The 6,907-nt window shown below is 53.5% G+C and overlaps 1 pseudogene; it reads left to right on the top strand.

The window, feature by feature from the left end:
- The window catches only part of LOC142461059 (putative GTP-binding protein 6), a 28,316-nt pseudogene continuing 21,409 nt past the window's right edge, over nucleotides 1–6,907 (top strand).

Below are 6,907 nucleotides of genomic sequence, written 5' to 3'. Positions count from 1 at the left end.
ATGCGGGACCTCCAGTGTGCGGCGCCTGCGTCGGGCAAGGGTACGTTGCCCCTCTCCTCCCCACCCCCACCCCTTTATTCTCGGGAGGTTGACCAGAGGGTCCCAGGACCTCCGGAAGTGAGTGCTATGGGGTCACGTGACCGGCCTTTGGCCTAAAACGTGCTTGGTGGGTGTGCCCCATCGGGAGACGCCACCGCCCCACCTCCTGGCGTGTTATTTCTTTCGCTGAACTCGGTCATTTTGGGCCACTAGATAGGTGCTGACACGCTACGTGTGTAGGTTCCCTGGGTCACCTTTGGGTTATCAATGGCCCGTGGCGCAGTCCCTTTGATCCCTCATGAATCACCCACTTTGAGGCCCGTGCGCCGGCTCTTGCGAGTCCAGCTGTGTCCTGACCCTGTGGTGCCTCCTCTGGCCTCCGGTGCCCTTGAGGGTGGTGAGACCCACAGAGAGGTTGGCCGGATGGGTCTTCTGTGCTCCCAGCGCCCTCTGCCCGCTGCAGGCATCCCGGGAAGCCATGCCACGCTTAGCGGAGTGCCTTCCACGCCCTATGGGCTCAGTCTCCAGTGCCAGGCACTCTCTGTGTCCTTTTGGCGGCTGTCCTTCAGTGGCCCTGGGCGGGTCTGGTGGAGGCAGAAACTGGGCCTTTTTCCTTCCCTGACCTCTTCCAGCACCCCACAGGGCCTTTTAAAAGAAATTTTTTGCTCTCCTCAAGTGACTTGACTTGAACACACCCCTGATCGATGCGGTGCTGTTGCGCTCTCCCGAGCTGGACATTAGCCGTGCCAGACGAGGGACGGACATTCATGGCGAATGGGACCGCTCCTCTCGCTCTGCCTGCAGGCCCCTACCCTCTTCCCGCCATCTGCTTGTTGGTGCGTGGTGAAAAGCAGGGGTGTGGAATCCTGTTTTTCTGTGTCTGTTGTATGGCTTATGAATGTGTGGCTCTGAGAGCCCTAAGGGGAGGGGAAGGCCCTCCTGTGTGGGGTTTGTCTGTGTCTGTCTCTCCAACCATCCATCCATCCATCCATCCACCCATCCATCCATCCATCCATCACCTCTCCACAGAGGAATAGGTCCTGGCTAAGTTGCAGAATCCGGCTTGTCCTGCACGTGCGTTTAAAAAAAAAATCTATCTATCTATCTATCTATCTATCTATCTATCTATCTATCTATCTATCTATCATCTATCTATCTTCGCATGCTCGCTGCTGTCTGCCTTCCGGCGTGGGCAGCGTGTGGGTCTTTCTGACCCAAGCGGCTACCTGGAGCAAGGGGTTGGGGAGGTCTGTCGTTCCAGGGAAGGACGCTGCGACTGGTTTGAGTGAGTGAGCGAGCAATCTAACCCTGACTGTAGAGTTCTAGTTCTAGTTCAGAGTCCAAGTTTCTCAAACACAGCTGCCCCTCCCTCCTATTCTGTAAGGCGTCTGCTTTTCTAAAGGTGGGTAAGGACCACAACTTGGGCCCCCCACAGAAGTCAGCCTGGTGGGTGGGAAATGTGGGAAGCCAAGCTTTCTCCCGAGTTGTCTCTCCCCCAGGCATATCCCACTGAAAGGTCATTCACCCAAGGTAGGTTCTGGGTTATTCTCCCTTAGGGTAGTCAGCCCTCTAGAGTGAGCAGAGAGACACCACTGTTTATGCCACCATAGGCAAGTAGGTAGGTAGGTAGGTAGGGAGGGAGGGAGGGCCCGCTCGCTTCCCATCAGGGTGGTAGTGGTAGAGGTTGAGCCCACTCGAGAGTGAGTAAGGTTAGGCTGCCTCGTTGAGTCTAGCGGACCACCAAGTGCAGCTGAGAGTGAGCAAGCTTTACCCCTGAGCTGTGTCTGCCTCTGTTATTTCCATCTCATTCTATATAGGACTTTCATCTCTCTCTCCACTGTACGATTTAGCCTGTTGAGCCCACGATTCATTGTAGGGGGCTGTCCTTTCCCCCGCCCCCACCGGGGGAAACATTCTTGGGACAGTGGAGAACTGTGAAGGGTGTTATGATGGGGGTGGGGTGGTGCATGATGCAAAGGACGCGCCTGGCCAGCACAGTCAGTGTATTCTGAGGACACAGGCCAGGGTAAAAGTTCAGCGGTGCCTATTAACGAGGTCTGTATTATGTCAAGGTGGCCCTGGGGAAGTTTCCCCTGGGGCGGGGCGTTTTCATTAGGTTCCCAAGGCAGAGAGATTGGGGCGAAGCTCTTATGTCCAACAGTCCCTGGTGGATGTGACTTGCGGGAGGCGTCTATGCCACCTTCTCTGCTGTTTGCTTTGGTTTTCATTGAGAGGCCCACAAGAGGGGGAGGGGGGATTAGTCCTCAGGTTGCAAAGACGTTTTTTCCTTTCCCTATAGGAAAGGGATAGAGAGGGGACCTCGGGGGTTTGGGGGTGGGGGGCGCGAGCGTGCTATGTTGGGTTGTGTGATCGGCTTACTGTGCCAACCTGGCCTATATGAACAGTTGGGGTGTAATAAGGTCGTCGTTTTGATCTGGTGGGTAGAGAGATAAATGACTCTGTAAGTCCAAGTTCTCTCGCTCTCTTGCGGTGTCACCCCACCGTGTGACTCCAATTGTGAGCTAATGTCTACAACCTGTGTGTGGGGCCAGGGCACTCGACCCATGGATCCTGCCGCTAAAGCTTGAGGTTCCCCCCCACCCCTCTTTCAGATGTGCATTGCCATACCGCTGGTGCGATAGTACACTTCGCTTGAGCTTGGGATGGTCGGATCTGGTGATCTGTCTAAGCGTGGGGGACCCATCTGGCTGCCTGCTGCCTCCGGCTGGACCAAGTGCATCGCTCTCTGGAAGACTCTGCTGTCTGCTTCCTTGACCTTGGACGGAGCAGCCCTTGCAAGATGAAGGATTTCCCGGCTACTACTAACTGTTTCATGAAAGTGATTCAAGCTGAGCCGCGTTGTTCCCCCCTTCCCCCTCCACGTCTGGGGGACTAAATTAGCTGTTACATTACTTTGCGTTTTGTATGTGGTAGGGTGGAGGGGATAGGGGAGGTAGTGGGGGGAGTTAGGGCAGGTAATAGGGGGGTAGGTAGGTAGGTAGTGGTGGGAGTTAGGGTGTAGGGAGGAAGTGAGAGTGAGTGAGAGTGGGAGTGAGGTGGGGAGGTGAGGTAGGGCATAGGTAGATAGGTAGGAAGTGAGAGTGAGAGTGCGGTGTAGAGGTGAGGTATGGCATAAGTAGGTAGGAAGTGAGAGTGAGAGTGCTGTGATCTCATTGTGAAAGTCAGCCCTTGACACAAGGTTTTTGTGTCGGGCGTTCGGGGCGCGAGGGCGGGGAGAGGGGAGGTTGGACCCTTGTCGCCCGCTCGCTCCGCCTGGTGGCCCGGTGTGCGTCCCGGGACCGCTGTGCGTCCCTGGCCCAGTCTGCCGTGTTGAGGGTTGTCTGTCTGCGCTGTGCGTGGCGCTGCGCGCGGCGGAGGCGTGGGGGCCAGCTGGGCGCATGCCGTCTCTTCCTCCCTGCCCAGTAAGAGGCGCGCGCGGGCGCGCCTGTCTCCCTGTCCCTGGCTGGGCGGGGGTCGACCAGGGCGGCGGAGAGGGAGGAGGGAAAGAAGAGAAGGAAAAAGTCGAGGGATGGCCCGGGGTTCTGGGCAAGGCCGGGAACCCCGGCCGCCCCGGGATGCGAGAAGTGGGTGGACCAGCAACTGCCTAGAAGAGATCCTGTCGCCGCCAGGGGGAATCACTGGGAGTCCCGTCAGGTAGACCCTTAGGCCATGCGCGCGTGCGCTATGGCGCACACGTGGGACCGGCCACCGCTCCCTCCTACTCCCAGGTACTCTGAGAGCCTAGAGAAGGCCCTCCTGCGCGAAGTTTCTCTGTCTCTCTATCTCTCTCATCCATCCTTCCATCCATCCATCCATCCATCACCTCTCTTCACAAAGGAAGAGGGCCTGCGCAGCGAGAGGAGGGTTCGAAGGGAGGGTGTATGTTTGAACCTTCAGCGCCATATCCCCATATATACGATGGCAGTGAATAATAAAACCTAAGTGTGACAAAGACAATGCTATGCTTCTGTCTGTTTGATGGGATTGATCTGCTTCAAACAGAGGGCACCCAGGGGTGGTGAGTTACTAGGTTTGGGGCGGGCAGACTGGGTGACAGAGGTGGTGGTGGTTCTGCTGCTGCTGTGGCTGCATGATTGCATTGACTAAAGCGTGGTTCAAGGCACTCCTGAAACTTGACCAGGTGGCCCTAGTACTACACACACACACACACACACACACACACACACACACACACACAACCACTCTCTTTCCTTCAGGGATTTGAAGTTCCTGAAGACTAGACAGATTGCTCCTATTTCTCTGGTAACCCCATATGACAGTCACATCAGCCAGGCCCTACACATCTCTGTGTTCTCCAGGATCAGTGCAGTGCATTAATATAAACGGTTATTTATGTATCAGCGTAAACAAATGAGTCTTTATTCTGGTGAGTGATGTGGGCATTACAGAATTCCTTGTGAACTTGAAGGATAGGGGTGGAGTCTACCTGTCAATCAAATCTCAGCCTGAAGGCGCTTCCTTGTTGGTGTGGCCTCCTCATAGGGAGGGTCCCAGGAACTTCCCCTCTATCTCTCCCTCCACCTTTGTCGTGCGCCAGGTCTCGCCAGCATGAAGGACGCGCCACAACAGGATTCTTCCACAGGCGTTTTATTACGGGTTCGATTTGCAGATGCGGAAAAGAACCCCAAGCCCCAAACTACTGCTGCTTATATACGCTCTACGGGGACGTGCCATGCATTGATTGGTGCGTTCGCCAGAACCCTCGTTTGCATACTCCAGGTGGAGTTGTGACTACGTCATCTAAGCAGTGTGCATGCCTTAAGTGGTTGTTTACCTCTTAAAGGGCCACCGCCCTGACTGCCCGGCGCCATCTTGTAATGGCGGCGAGAGCTGCGGCTTCCCACATCTCCTCCTTTCTTATATATTTTAGGCCTAATCCATCGATCAATCCCGGAGCCTCCAGCAGCTCCAGGAGATCAAGATGGATATAAGGTCCATCGATCCATCCCGGAGCCTCCAGCAGCCCCAGGAGATCAAGATGGATATAAAAACCCAAATCTGGTCACCCTAATGCATGCAATGAGCAAAGCTCCACATGGTGAAAGGGCTGACCAAGATCCAATTTCTGTCACTCTTCCCAGTGCAATGGGACAATTCCCTTGGGGTGCAAGAGCTGACAACTTATGGGGGTTAATTTTCTTTTAACAAAGAAAGCCAAAGATCATGGGAACCACCGCACTCAATCGCTAATAATGCCTGCGTAATGATGACTTTGTCACGTTTTTGCTGGGCCTTAAGCTTGCAGAGCAACCATAGCAACAACACTCCTCCGCAGCATATAATTGCAGCAAATGTAAATACCCCCACCCACTCTTTAAAGTAGGAAAAGGCAGTAGAAAGCAAAGATGTAAAATCTCCAACAGTTATGGGTTTCATTTGTGTGCCATTAAGGGTTGTAATTTGAGTCCGAAGTTGTTCTTGAAGTTCTTCTAGCTCAGCTGTCCATCGTCTGGTAAGGTACTGGGATATATTCTTGCTGCTAAAAGAAGACTCATTCAAAAATTTTAAAGGTGTTATGCACAAATTAGGTGTAGAAGAAACACAACTTAATTGCACCATGCTCGTAAGAGTATCTACTTGTTGTTGTAATAAATCAACTCTTTGGTTCACTAGCAGTATTCCAGACATTAATCGAGCTATTATAATGACAGTCCAGCCTTTAGGCATTGCAGATAGCAATGGGAGGCCTCTCTGCACAGGGCCCATGAGTGACATTTGGGCGTTGATCTAACTGTACCGAAAAGAAAGCCCCAGCTTCTCCTGAGGATCCAAAGCTCATTTTTCCCTACTAATTTTGGTACTTGGGAACAGTGCATGCTCGCTAGGCAATACCAAGAGCTGCGCTATACGGTCTCCAGGTGAGATGGCATATATTCCCCGTGTGGCGGAGCACATTGCTTTTACTTGTCCTGTAAAATCCTGATCAATGACTCCTGGGTGCACAATTAAGCCTTTTAAGGTGGTGGAGGACCTGCCAAGCAGCAAGCCCACAGTGCCTTCTGGAAGGGGACCATAAAAAGCCGTAGGGATGGGTTGGCATCCCTGCTATGGCGTTAGTACTGCTCTGGTGGTGGCACTGAGGTCCACCCCTGCGGATCCCGCAGTGGCCCTTTTGGGAATGGCCTCCCTAGTGGGAAGAGGCCGTCCTACTTGGATTGCCCCATACATTTGCGGGGCCTGGGGACGAGGGCCCCGCTTCCCGTTTTTTGGCTCCTGGTAATTTTGCTCTAAGGGACGCCCCTTGCTATCTTTCACAGATCTGCACTCATTAGCCCAATGACTACCCTTACCACACGGAGAACAAACACCCGGTATCCTTTTGGTCCCTATCCCAGTTTGACTCGCAGTGCCAGTAAGGCAATGTTTTTTAATGTGTCCTTCCTTACCACACTGAAAGCATTTTAGGGGGCCTCTTTTTTGGGCCGCCAATACTGCAGCAGCCAGTCCTGCTTTACTTAAAGGACCACCAACTTCCCTGCAAGCCTTCATCCATGCCTGCAGTCCTTTGGACTTCTATGGCGTTATAACTGTTCTACATTCTTTAGCCTCAATACATGCTTTTATTAGCATCCTTAATAAAGCATCAAGCGCTGTAACCATGGTCTTTATTGCTGCGTTCCCCATATTAAGCGGTAGGCTGTCCGCCGTTGAAACTGAAAGCGGAAGTATTAGAGCGCATACACCAGTTCGCGGCTTTAGCAATCGTTCAGGCTCATGTCTCTCAGAACTTACCTCTACAACCCACGCCGTGTGGTTCTGAATCCTCCCTGGTAACAGGGGGTCTCCGCTCGTGCCTTAGGTGGTGGTGAGTTTTCTGGTTTCGGCACCACTTGTCGTGCACCAGGTC

The sequence above is a fragment of the Tenrec ecaudatus genome, chromosome 11, assembly GCF_050624435.1.
Source record: "Tenrec ecaudatus isolate mTenEca1 chromosome 11, mTenEca1.hap1, whole genome shotgun sequence".
In the NCBI taxonomy this organism is placed as follows: Eukaryota; Metazoa; Chordata; class Mammalia; order Afrosoricida; family Tenrecidae; genus Tenrec; species Tenrec ecaudatus.
This window is presented reverse-complemented; position numbering and strand designations above follow the sequence as displayed.